Genomic DNA, 13,893 nt, shown 5'->3' on the forward strand with positions numbered 1-13,893 from the left:
CCTGATATTTGCCTGACTGGAGTTGGAATAGTAAATTATAATTGGTCAGTGTCCAGCACCTTCCCTGATATTTGCCTTACTGGAGTTGGAATAGTAAATTATATTTGGTCAGTGTCCAGCACCTTCCCTGATATTAGCTTGACTGGAGTTGGAATAGTAAATTATAATTGGTCAGTGTCCAGCACCTTCCCTGATATTTGCCTGATTGGAGTTGGAATAGTAAATTATATTTGGTCAGTGTCCAGCACCTTCTCTGATATTTGCTTGACTGGAGTTGGAATAGTAAATTATAATTGGTCAGTGTCGAGCACCCTCCCAGAAATTTTATCATAACTGTGTCATAATCTTAGAAAAATAAGTACACATGGATGTTTTTAACATTTTTATTGTCAACTTGTATTTATAACATGCACAGTACAATATTTGAAAAAATTAACTTTTTATATAAGTACTTATGAATAAAGGATGTATTGAATTACATGTATTTTTATTTATAAATGTACATTTTCAAATAAAAAAAATGTCACTGTATTTATATAAAAAATAAGAAAAGTGTTCATAATTATATTTGGGTAACAATTAGTAATATTAATAAAAAATCATATTCAAATTTTTTAACAGCCTGTTAAATATTTATTTAATAATGTTAATATATTATATATTAATATTATTAAATATACTTGTTTGAAATATAAATTATTATAAACTAATAAGAAAGTAAATATATGTTTTAAAGATTTAATACAAAAAACATTGTAAAATACTTTGATAGATATTAAATACAATGTTCTAAATAAACAGTAAATAAACATTAATTATTGTTATATGTATACAATTATGTTGCCCCAAAAAATTATTCCTAATATTATATCAAATAGTAAAACAATGACTTAGTTGGATTTAATGTTTCTGATTACATTTTTAGTATTTACATACATGGTTAGAATAATTAATAATAATAATTAATATTTAATATTAATTATTAAAATTAATTTACAATTGTTAACTAATTATAACATTTTTTACAAATTAAAAAAAATAAAATCTGCAAATAGTAACTCAATGTTATAGTTGTAATTGTATTTATTTCCTATTGACATATTTAAATTATATTATTAATAAAAATAAATAATATTTATTATTTATTATTATTATTAATTTACAAATGCAATAAAAATCTACATTCACTAAAATATAGGATTTTTTTTAAATAAAAAATATAAATTAACATTAAATATTTAATATATATGTATTACAATGTTTATATATTTTTTGTAATATTAATATTAAATAATATTCTAAAAATGTTGTTTAATATTAATTAAGAAAGGATATCTAAGCTAATTAAATCGTAATTAGTGTTACAAAATTTAGTTAGAAATTATAAGTGTGGGTATGTATTTTAATTCTTATTAGAACATTGTATTTAGTATGTTTAGGTTTCTAATATGGTTTAAGGGGACTACTTTTTTACCGCGTAAGGTTATTTTGCTTCATTCAGGACTGGAGACGCTCGCGGTTGGGAGCTGCTTTGCGTTGAGAAAGGTAAGGTGAATTTTAACTAATATTTCTTAGAGAGTAGTAGTGCTTGAGGGTATATTCGAAGTTTGTAGTGTTATTGTGTGTATGTAGTCGTGGTTTTGGTCTGTTTTAGGTGAAACTTCGTTGTTACGGAGGCGTCGTGTATGTTTGAGACCTAGAGTTATTTTAGGCTCAGGATATATGTTTTTAAATGTTTTACATTATTTTAATGTGTATTTTGAAATGTTTGGGGGTTTGTGTGGGTGGGTTACTTTATGTATGCTTTTTTACAGGTTCCGGAACATCGCAGTATAATTCCATGGAAGGATGCGTTTTTTTGGGGGGAGAAAAGAGTGTATTACTCATATATGTAATATTTTAACATCTCTCTCCTTTTTTCGTGATTTCCTGGAGCAATTTTTATTCTTTTTCACTATTTTTCGGGTTCTTATGGTTATTAATTTGGAATGGATTAGGAGAACATAGTGCATGTTTTTTTAAACTAAGTGTGTGTATGTTCATATTCTAAATGAATTCAACACACTTAGTTTAGTCCGCGCATCTAGGAGCTAATTTTTTAATATTTTACTATTTTTCGGGTTTTTGTAGGGTGTCGCATTGGATTGGGAGAAGAATATGCACTACATTTTTTTACAAGGTGTGTGTATATCACTTTAAATTAAAAAGTGTCCACACTTGTTTTATCGGGATTTCCTGGATCGTTTTTTACAATTTTTAATTATTTTCAGGTTTTTGAGGGTTTCGAAAATTGGATTTGTACTGGATTGTAAGGGATTATATGGATTATACGTGTCTGGATTACGTCTTCTTCTGCTACATAAATTGTAAGTGTTTATATTTTATTTTATTTGGGTGGGAAATGTCTATTTAAATGTTATTGGCATGTTTGATTTTATTATAAATATTGCATATTTGTCAACAAAATGTTTTTCAAAATTTTATAAATATGTTTAACAAATATGTATTATTTATTATTACATCAAAATGGTAATTTTTGTAACCTTTTCAGTAATTATCAGAAGCTATTGTTAATTTTGGTCTGATACTTTATAGTAGACTTTAAGCTATTAGTGATAGGTATTCTAGACCTCTGGTTGAAGGATATAGTGTTACTTGGCTTTGTTTTGTTAGTTTAGGTCCAATTTGTGTTACAGATTGTTCTATCCTTAGCTCTTGGTAGCTTTGTTCTTTTTTTAAAGCTTCAATTAGATTTTGGAAGGTGGGTTTGGCTCTGTTAGTGGTAGCTTGGAATGCATTGTGCCATCCTTCAACACTGTTATTAGTTTTTGCCTCTTGGTTTAATGTACTTAGATATACATTCCACCAAGGTATGTGGAATTTTGGTTGGCGTCGGTGCCCAGATCTATGTAATCTTCCCACCCAAGTATTCTCAAAATAGTCTAGTAGTGGAGCCAGTTTTTCTTCATACTTTTTGTAGTATGTGCAGTCAATTAGTAAGTTATAGTGTTCCGCTACATAAGTAACTGGAACATAGGCTAGTGCTATTAATTTTTTTATTTGGTATGCGAAGTTGCTATCAGTTGAGTATTAAATGCTTAAGGCGGATTTCTGGAGATGTCTCCATATACTTTGATTGAAGTGATAGTAGCAACCTTGGATTGCTGTGTGGAGAAATGTTTTCAAAATGCAATTAATCATAGCTAGCTCGAAATCAATAATTATTTTCTGGGGAAAATAATTATTGATTTCATTTTTGATTACATTTAATATTTCAGTATATGTATTTTGTTGTTTGTTAGGTAACAAACAGTAAATAAAAGGGATATTGTAGTGATGGTATAATCCATTAATGGTATATAGCTGATAAAATGGTTTGGGACATGGTTTAAAAGTCCCATCCATCATCCATTGTTCTCATTGTTGTATTTTCCTTAAATTTGTTGCAGTTGCAAACATGATTATTCTGTTGGTGGGGCTTTCATTGTCAAAAAGTACACATTTTTCATTACTATGTGTAACGCTCATTTCTGGGGAAATTACAATTTCTTCAAAGGTTGTAGGGTTAGGTTGTGTTGTGGTAGTTAGTCTTTTTGTGCGTGCTAGTGTACGTTGTATTGTATTGTAACTGTGTTTTGTATCGCGCCAACTCACCGACAGGTCTCAAAGCGCTACTGACCAAGTACAGCAACAAGATGGAATAAAAGTACGGGGGTGTCTGATCTGATAGCCGATTATTGGGATGGAGAAACATCCCTGAAGAGTAAAGTTTTCAGGGATTTCCTAAAGTGAAGGAGGTTAGGTTCTCTGCGGAGCGCCTCCGGTAACTTATTCCAGATGGTTGGTGCCTGAACTGAAAAGGATCTGCCTCCTTTAGTTGTTAACTTGAAGCGTGGACAAGATAACAGAAAAGATCCGGACGATCGCAGGGCGCGCTTTGGTTCGTATAACTTGAGCCTTTCTTTTACATAGGCTGGCGCGTGTCCGTGGACAGCTTTGTGACAGATACACATACTCTTAAATTCAACTCTCTGCGCTATAGGCAGCCAGTGTAGCCTATAGAGCAGAGGGGAGGCGTGTGACCTCCTCGGCAATCCGAAGATCAAGCGTGCTGCATCATTCAGGATAACGTTTAAGGGAGTCAATTGAGGGTAGCTGCCCTGAAGCATGGGCTGGAATTTTTAACAGTTCTTCTTTTAGGATTTGTGTGGTAGGTTTGTCACACCCTGTGCTCGCTGTTTTTATTGTTTCCAAAGCATCCCTTATCTCTATCTCTGTGACATTGGGGGGGTGATTGTGTTCCCCGGTAAATAATAAATTTGTCTCTTCAGTAGTAGCCCTACCATAGCATTTGTTTGAATAGTATTTGGTACATTTCCAGAATACTTTTCTTCCTGTTTGTCTTTCTTGATTATAAACATACCCCATATAACATAACAACAATTTATTTTTCTGTGACATTACAAATTCTGCACCTTCAGTCATTTTGTATTACTTGTTCTAGGAAAGATTAGAAAAAAACATGTTTAAATGTAAACTAATTTTGTTTGTGTTTTACACATTTATATTTCACTGTTTATACTTACAGTTGGTAAATCTTGTTTTGAGAAATGCAGAAACTGTGTTTTCAATTTATTTCTTGTATGTTCTTGTTTTCCTGTTGGTAGGAAAAGTAAAAAAATTATAAGCGATTTTTAAAAAATGTTTTGAAATTTTTCTAGGAGAAAGCTGTATTATATTTAGCTTTTTAGGGTATTTGAGGAAATTATTAGATATACTTCATTGTTTAAATTGTTGAGTGTTTGCCTTTGGTGGAGTAGATGAAGGATGTAATGTGAATATCTGTAGAGAAGATAGAATAAACATGAAATGCTTATTAGTAAATAGATTTATAAATTTAGGGAGTTTGAGGAAGAAAATACATATACTTACTTGTTTAAATTGTGTAGTGTTTGCTTTAGGTAGAGTAGATGTCGGATGTATTCTGAATATCTGTAGAGAAGATAGAATAAATATTAAATGGTGTTTAGAAGATAGCTTTAGCATTTTAGGGTCTTTTAGGAATTCTAAAAATATACTTACTTTTTTAAATTGTGTAGTCTTTGCCTTTGGTATAGTAGATGTAGGATGTCTTTAGAATATCTGTAAGGAAGATAGAATAAACAAGAAATGCTCTTTAGAAAATTGATTTAGTATTTTAGGGCCTTTTAGGAAATGTAAACATATACTTACTTGTTTAACTTGTGTAGTATTTAAATTAAGTTGAGTAGAATTAGGATGTTTTCTGATTATCTGTTAAGGAGATAGAGTAAATAATGAATGGCTATCAGAAAATATTTTTTAACAACAGCAGTTGGTGTATTAGAGAACATTTATATATACTTACAATCAGTAATTAGTGGTAAAGAAATAGGAGTAGGTTTTTTGATGTGTTTAGGAGATGTCTATAAAAGAAATGTTGAATGAGAGAAATAAAAGTTATTTAAACAGTTAGGAGATAGAGTTAAAATTTTAGCCTACTACTTGTGTATTATAAAAATAAAGTTTAACTTACTTGATTATTTTGGTAGCAATCTTGATTTGTAATGTAGATTCATCAGGAACAAGTTGGCCAAAGTGTTGCCTTTTTCTTTCTATAGACTTAGCAGCAACAAATGGTAGTAGGCATGTACTTCTTTTATAGTCTGTATTTTTTGTGTTCTCTCATTTTATTGGTTGTTTGATGAAAGGGAGCATTTTATTGGCTAGTTTGATTTTTTTTACAATTAATTGGTTTGTTTGTTGATGTGGGAATGGTGATCTGTGAAGAGTTCTGCGTTAAAGCCGGTTAGTTATTTAATTTATTTTAAATATATGTACTAATAATGTGATAATATATGTAGAATGAATTGGAAATATGTATATATTAATTGCAATATTTTCATGATATGTTGGAAAAATGTTAACACATTTAAATGTCTTGAAATGTTTTATTTAACATGTAATATTTATTTAGGAATGTGTAATGTATTTTACAAGAAGATTTATATTGTATTTTACATATTTAATGTTTATAATTCTAAGTCGATATTCATCAAAAGTCGATATTTTTGTTGTCTATATATTTGCTGTCGATATTTTTGTAGTGTTAGGTTTATTTAGCTTAAAAACTATATATTTGTAGTCGATATATTGGTTGTCTATATTAGTGATGTCGATATTTTTTAGACTCGATATTTTTAACTCGATATTTTAGTAGTTTGTTAAATAAGTACAGAAACTCGATATTATTGTTGTCGATAATTTTTCAACGATATTTTGGCAACTCGATATATTGTCTGTTGATAATATTTCAGTGATCCGTATAACAGGTATGACACATATAATCATACTTCATTTGAGTGAGAAATTAGCCTCTGTATAAACACTTGTGCTGAAGACAAACCTTGTACATAGTATAACCTAGACCATGAACTGCAAATATAGCTTACTGAGATACTAACTTTTCTGTAAAAAGATGTGCACACGGTGAAAACTTACCCAAGAAAGTGATTCTTTACTTAATGGAGTTTCACTTCGGCGAAGGACTAGCCTCTGTGTGTAGAGCTTACTACAGGATAGTATGACATAGTAGACATTTAAAGATTGTGAAAGTACAGAGATAATAAACAAATAGACAACTGAAATTGGCACAAATAATTCCACAGCATGGGGGCACAGCTGACCGTGAAAAATAACAAGCGTGAGCTGAGAGTGCAAGGAGGAAGGCCATGAACACAATAACAAAAGAAAGGAAAGACTAAAATCAGACTTATCCTGGAAGGAAGTGGGCAGAGCAACGAGAGATAAAGAATGGAAGAGGTGAGAGAGCGGCATCGGTGAAGAAGGAACGGGTGGAAGGAGTGGAGTTGATTCCTAGGAAGACTAGAGAGGACGTCAGAGAGAAGTTCAGACCGAACTGCCAGGCCAGGTACTCCCTGGACCGGAAACAATTATCCTGGAACAGGTTTTGGGGTATCACAGAGTGAGTCGTGAGTGAGTGTGTGACTCTTTAAATGGGTGTGTGAGTGTCTGTGTGGGTCTGTGAGAGGGTTGGTGAGTGGGCAAGTGGGTCTGTGAGTGGGTGTCTGAGTGGCCAGGCCACATTTGAATGGGGATGGGGCTACACTGGCCCCTTCCCCAGGCTGAGTCTGACCCCAGGGACCCCATCTCCTGGGGCCCACATAATTCAGTGGCTTTGGCCCTGGGGCCCCTTCCCTTGGGGCCTGGCTATAATTCAATAGGGGAGGAGGACCACATGGTCCCACTCCCTGTGCCGATATCAGCCTCAGGGACCCCATCCCCTGGGGCCCGGCCTTAAACAAATGGAGGAAGGGGCTGTGAATCCCACATCCCCTGGGCCAGGCCTTAATTCAGCCCCCCTCCCTGGGTTGATTTCGGCCACAGGGACCCCATCCCCCAGGGCCTAGCCTTTGATTCATTTATTTATAATAGGGAAGGGGGGCCACATGGCATTCCTCCCTGGGCCAATGTCAGCCCCAGAGATCCCAACACCAGGGCCTGGCCTTAAACGAATGAGGGAGGGTCCGATTTCAGCCAAGGCGACCCCAACCCCCAGGTCCTGTCTTTTAATCAATTTCTTTATAATAGGTGAGAATGGCCTTGCGGCTCCCTCCCTGAGCCAATTTCGGCCTTGGCGACCCCATCCCCAGGGGCCCTGCAATGTAAAAATGGGAGAGGGAGCCACGCTGCCCACCTTAACTGGGCCGCTTTTGGCCTAGGGGAGCCCAACCCCCTGACCCGGCCTCTTCACTGTGGTTGTTTCGGCCCCACCCAGTGCACCCATTGACCTACATTGGGGACTGCGGGTGGAACCTCAAGGACCCTGAGATTCCTGACAGCTCCCCACCTCCTGGGGAGCTGGCATTGCTCTCACAGACAGGGAGCTGCTAAACATGCAACTCCAGGTCTGTGAGAACAATCCTTTCATCTGATCCCCTGTCTGCTTGACAGTGGGTGAGGAAAGAGATTAAAACAGCTCACAGCAATCTGGAGTGCTCTCAGACCTCCCGCTTGCTGAAAGGGAAGTTAGTGTTTGCTCTGACTTGGTGGGAGCTGTCAAAGTTCCAGCCAAGTCAAAGCAGGCAGCTATCTCCTGGGGGTGGGTGCCCCAGGACATAGCAAGAGCAGTCCCTGTGGGGTGGCAGTCCCCAGGGACATATATGTCTCCAGGAGGGGGGTTGTTTGCCCCCCTCCTTTATAGTTCAGTGTCCAGCCCATAGGAGATAGTGGTCCCCAGGATAAAAAGAGTCTATAAAGGGGGTGGTGGTGGTCCCTGGGGCTCAAGAGAGCTCATGGAGGGGGGTTTGCACGGCCCCCCTCCAATATGTAAATTAACTTTGGGGAGATGGGGGCCCCTGGGTCTTGAAGAGCCTTAGGAGGGGGGCCCGTGCACCCACACCTTTTTTAACAAACGACCAGGGACCTGGCACACCTTGTTGACTCTAATCAAAACCTTTGTGGGAACCCGCACTAGTTTTTTAAAAAGTTTTTGACATGGATTTGTGGCTCCATCTGTCAAATAAAAAAAAATACATCTTTGAGTCACTATGTCAATCAATGCATCAGTTAGTGGGTGCATCAGTGTCTGACTAGATCTGTGAGTAGGTGCAAGAGTCTGTGAGTGGGTCTGTGAGTGAGTTTTCCCGTCTCTGAGTGGGTTTGTTAGCGGGTGTATGAGTCTCTGAGTGGGTCTGTACATCGGTGTGTAAGATTCTGAGCGAGTCTGTGAGTGGTTGCAAGAGTCTCTGGATAGGTCTGCAAATGAGTGCATAAGTCTCTGAGTGGGTCTGTAACTGGGTGTCTAAGTCTTTGAGTGGGTATCTCAGCGAGTGCATCAGTGTTGGAGTGGATCTGTTAGTGGGTGCATCAGTTTCTGAGTAGATATGTGAGTGGGTGCATTAGTCTCTGAGTAAGTCTATGAGTAGGCGTCTCAGTGGGTCTTACATGGGTGTGTGAGTTTGTGGATGGGTGTGCGAGGGGGTGCATGAGTCTCTGAGTAAGTCTGCTAATGGGTGCATGAGTCTCTGAGTGGGTTAGTAACTAGGTGTCTACGTTTTTGGGAGTGTATGTCAATGAATACATCAGTGTCTGTGTGGGTCTGTTTGTGGGTGAATCAGTGTCTCAGTAGATGTGTGAGTGGTTGCATGAATCTCTGAGTGGGTCTGTGAGTCTTTGAATGAGTCTCTGAGTGAATCTCTGAGTGAGAGAGCTACTGGTTGCATAACTCATTGAGTGGGTCTGTAAATGGGTGCTATGTCTCTGAGTAGGCCTGCGAGTAGGTGCATGAGTGTCTGAGTGGGTCTGTGACTCACTACATGAGTCGCTGAGTTGGTCTCTGAGTGAGTGCGTGAATCTCTGAGTTGGTTTGTAAGGGGATGCATGCATATCTCAGTGGACCTCTGAGTGGGTGCATGAGTCTCTGAGTGGGTCTGCAAGTGGCTGCATAGGTCTATGAGTGGGTCTCTTAATGGGTGTGTCAATGTGTGAGTAGAAATGCGATTGGGGGTCTGACTAAGAGTGGATATGTGACTGGGTGCATCAGTCTCTGAGTGGCATTCTGAGTGGGGGCATAAGTGTTTCAAAATGGATCTATCACAGTGTGCATCATTGTTTGAGTGGCTTTCTTCCTAAGTGCCTGGGTTTGTGAGTCACTGGGTGCATGAGCCTCTAAGTGGGTCTGTGAGTGGGTGTGTGACTCTGAGTAGTTCTATAAGCGGGTGTGTTAGTGACTGAGTGCAACTGTGAATGGGTGTACAAGTCTCTCAATTGGCGTGTCAGTAGGTTCATGAGTGTCTGTGAGTGGGTGTGTGAGTGTCTAAGTAAAACTGAGGGTGAGCACATGTATACATATATATATTTAAAATTTTCACCAATATTCGCGACAATGTTGCAATAGTTGTGACTTTGGGGCCAAGTGCCATGTCGTTCAGAAAGGCTCTGAATAGGATTTGGAAACTCTGAATCCGATTCAGGACCTATGTTTCCGACAGAATCGTACACATTTCCAACCGACCGATTACAATGCCTGGAAACTGTTCGGGCTGCCTGATTCAGTTCAGAAAGGCATTCAGACATCCCTAGTCTTTTGAAGCCGAATCGTACAGCTCTATGGACACGGTTTCCGAGCGAGCGATTACGATGACCATGTCAGACAGCCGTTCCAATTCGGTCTGCCTGACATGAAATGGCTGTCACAATCTGTCTTTGGAGGCCCGTTGTAGGCCTCTATTCTTTCTGAGACCTCAGGTTGGGGGCCGAGGGGGTACCCGAGGGACTGCTCTTTCTAAAATGTGGCAGGCACCATGGGGTGCCCACCACAGGGCACAAGGTTTTCCCCAACCACCCCTTTTTTCAATGGAAGCCGGAGTTTCCGATTGACATCGTAATAGGCCCCTTAGTCATGAGGTTACATGTGAGCCGCGCGTACGGTCATGGCATAGTCATGAATATTGTGGGCAATTTGGACACATAACTTGTGTCATTAACACCTCCATTTCTCAAACATGGGGTAAGAGTACCTCAACCCAGACCCCTTATATCACCTTTCACACACATTTTCAGCTCCAAGAACTGTTTCCCGATTGTAAAATGGTAGCCGCAAATTTCAATTCAGGTTACAGCCATCCAATCACAGCATTCCTGCTGGCTAGCGTCATTGTGAATAATCACAATTTTCTGGGGGAGGGGGGCATGCAACTCCTCTTCTGGACCAAATTTCGGCCACAGGGACCCCATTCCTTTGGGCTGAATGCATTCCTAAAGGGAGGTGGGAGCATGCGTGCCCCCTCTCTGGGATGTTTTCTGCTCCAGGAACCCTATCCCCTGGGGCCCTCCAGATGCTTAAAGGGAGAAGGGGCACTTAGCCCCCCTCTCTCTTAGTCGATTTTGATCCCGGGAACCACATCCTCCAGGGCCAGCTGCATTTCTAAATGGCAGGGTCAAGCGGCCACTCTTCCTGGGGCAATTTATAGAGGCCTCAGGGACCCCAATCCTCTGGGGCCGCACAAGCAAGAAAAAAGGGGGGGGCAGTACTAAAACATTGATTCCCCAGGATCAGCTCAGAGGCTAGTGATTTCCCTGCCCAGAGAGGTGAGAGCAGGGAAACCTGTGGTTGTTCTCGCTTGGTGGGAGCAATTTCCAATGTACCACCAAGCAGGAGCAAACACCAAGGGGCCCATTAGGATGCCGGGCGGATTGCCCCCGCCAGGCTGGCGGTGGCCACCGCCAGCCTGGCGGGGGCAATCCGCCCGACATCCGCATTATAATTCCCCCTGCCATATTAGGATGGCGGGGGGACCGCGGCGGACGAAAACACCGTCCGCCGCTTTTCCGCCCCGGTCGTATTGCGGCCGGAGCGGTAATGGGACCATATGGTGGCGGTGTCTATCAGACACCGCCATCCATATTACGATGTCCGTCTGCAGCTGCTTTACGGAAAGGCATGCGGTAATTGATTGTGGGGGCCTGTTGCGGGCCCCCAAGGACTTGGGGGGTGGGGGTGCACATGGGGGTACCTATGGTACCCCCCAGCACTTCCATGCACAGCATGGCAGGCACCGTGCGGTGCCTGCCATGCTGTGCATGGAAGTGCACAGCATGCCTTCCTGCCATTGTGGCCGGCGGTGCTGAATGCACCGCCCGCCACAATGGAATGAATGCAGGATGCGCCCGCCGCGGGCGCATCCTAATGCTGCCCACGGGACCCCCGCGCTTAGGGCGGGCGGTCCCCTACTACGACAGGATGGCGGGCGGACAAAATCCGCCCCTCATCCTAATGGACCCCCAAGTCTGCTTCCAGCTGGCAGGAGCTTAAAAATGGAAGTGGACTTTAGATCTGTCTCCCTGCTTGCAGGAAACCATATGTAAATACTGCTCTTGGCTGCAAAGAGCAGTATTATTAGCTGCCCAGGGCACAAAGCTTTGATTGCACTGGGCCCAGTGATCAGGTCCTTTGGGGCCAAAATTGGCATTCAGATGGGGGCCGTGTGCCCCCACCCCCTTCTAAATAGTGCCAGGCCCTGGGGGTCCCCGGGTAAAAAATTGGCCTGGGGAGAGAGGTCTCCCTGGACCAATATATATATATATATACATATATGTATATATATATATATATATATATATATTCCAAAAAACTATGCAGCACGACGCTGCACTCCGCTTGGACCCTTCCACAACAACAGTGGTTCGTGCCGGGCAGCGAGCCCATCAATTCACTCAAACATACTGGTGTCCACACGATCCTGGGACAGTATGAGGCACAAACTCCAATAGCGTGTTAAAGATATTTAATCAGCCAAGATAGCAGAAAAGCATAAACACACTCAACGCGTTTCGGGGCTCCTCCCCCTTGGTCACGAGGGGGAGGAGCCCCGAAACGCGTCGAGTGTGTTTATATATATATATACATATATATATCTATATATATATTACCTACTGGTGGTCGCCAGTAGGTATATATAGTTAGGATCGATTTCCATAGGGAAATCGCAACATTCTATTTGGAATAACTTTGGCGCCGGTTGAGCAATCAGGCTGAATATTTCAGCAACTTTGCCTCGCGGCTCTCCGCTCCTTCCCTGAAAGTTTGGGGGGGATTCGTCAAGCGGGAGCTGAGATAAAAGGGGGGTCCCAAAACGTGTTTTCCCCATGTTAATTTCCATAGGGCGGTCTGTCGCAGTTTTAGCTCGAACGGCTGAATGGATTTTAACCAAACTTGGCAAAATTGTAGGGACTGGTAGCCCGATGTGCCTTTGCTATGTCTCAAGATATGTGCTCCAGTGGATTTTGAGTAATTTAGGTTTAAAAAAATGTATATATCTGTAAGCGCGCCCCGGTACGCGTACCGGGGAGCGCTCCGGGCGCGCCATGCGACTTGCGCACGGCAAGCTGATTGGTTCTCGGGTGTCTGTAAACATTCGAAACAGTCAGCAGCGGCCGCCATCTTGTGTCTCGGTAGGATTGAGATACAAGAGGTGGCAAAAATCAAAGGGGGAAATGAGCAAAAGGGGGCAGGGTAGACCCCCCCTGACCCCCTAGGTTTGATGTGGGGCCATAAAAGGGTCATTTTTTTTTTCATTTTTTTTTCGCGGGGGGAGCGCTCGGTACGCGCACCGGGGAGCATACGAGGGAGCGTGCTTAAGTGAATAATAGTGAAAATAATAGTGTAAAATAATCATTTTGAGTGATTACATGTAGGGTAGCTCTGAAAAGAGCTTTTGGGTTCTGTGGCTGTTTTAGGTACCTACAAGTGTGTCCCACACACACCCACATGCACACAACCCCACACTCACACACCCACACACTCCCCACACACACTTCACACATGCACACTTCCACCCACAGTCAAACACCCCACACCCCCACATCGACACCTTACACATCCACAGCTACACCCACATCCCACACACCCACACTCAAACACACACCTCACCCCCCTTCCACCACACACACACACACACACATGCACATACACACAAATATCTCACAGACACCTCACACACATCCCACACACACATCTCCCCCCCAACACACAGAGACAACTAACAGACACATCCACACATCTCATACATACATACATACACATCCTAAACACATACCTCCCACACCCACACACACCCCACACACACCTCACACACCCACACTCCCACCTACACTCAAACACCCCACACACCCACACCCACACACACACCTTACATACCAATATCCCCACCCACATCCATATACCCCACACACCTATACACCTCATCCCCCCTAGACACACAGACACACACATATACACCTCACAGACACCCCCGCACATCCCCCACACACACCTCCCCCACCCCCACACATGGGGAAAACTCAGTGAAACAC

The sequence above is a fragment of the Lissotriton helveticus genome, chromosome 6 (genome assembly GCF_964261635.1).
Source record: "Lissotriton helveticus chromosome 6, aLisHel1.1, whole genome shotgun sequence".
In the NCBI taxonomy this organism is placed as follows: domain Eukaryota; kingdom Metazoa; phylum Chordata; class Amphibia; order Caudata; family Salamandridae; genus Lissotriton; species Lissotriton helveticus.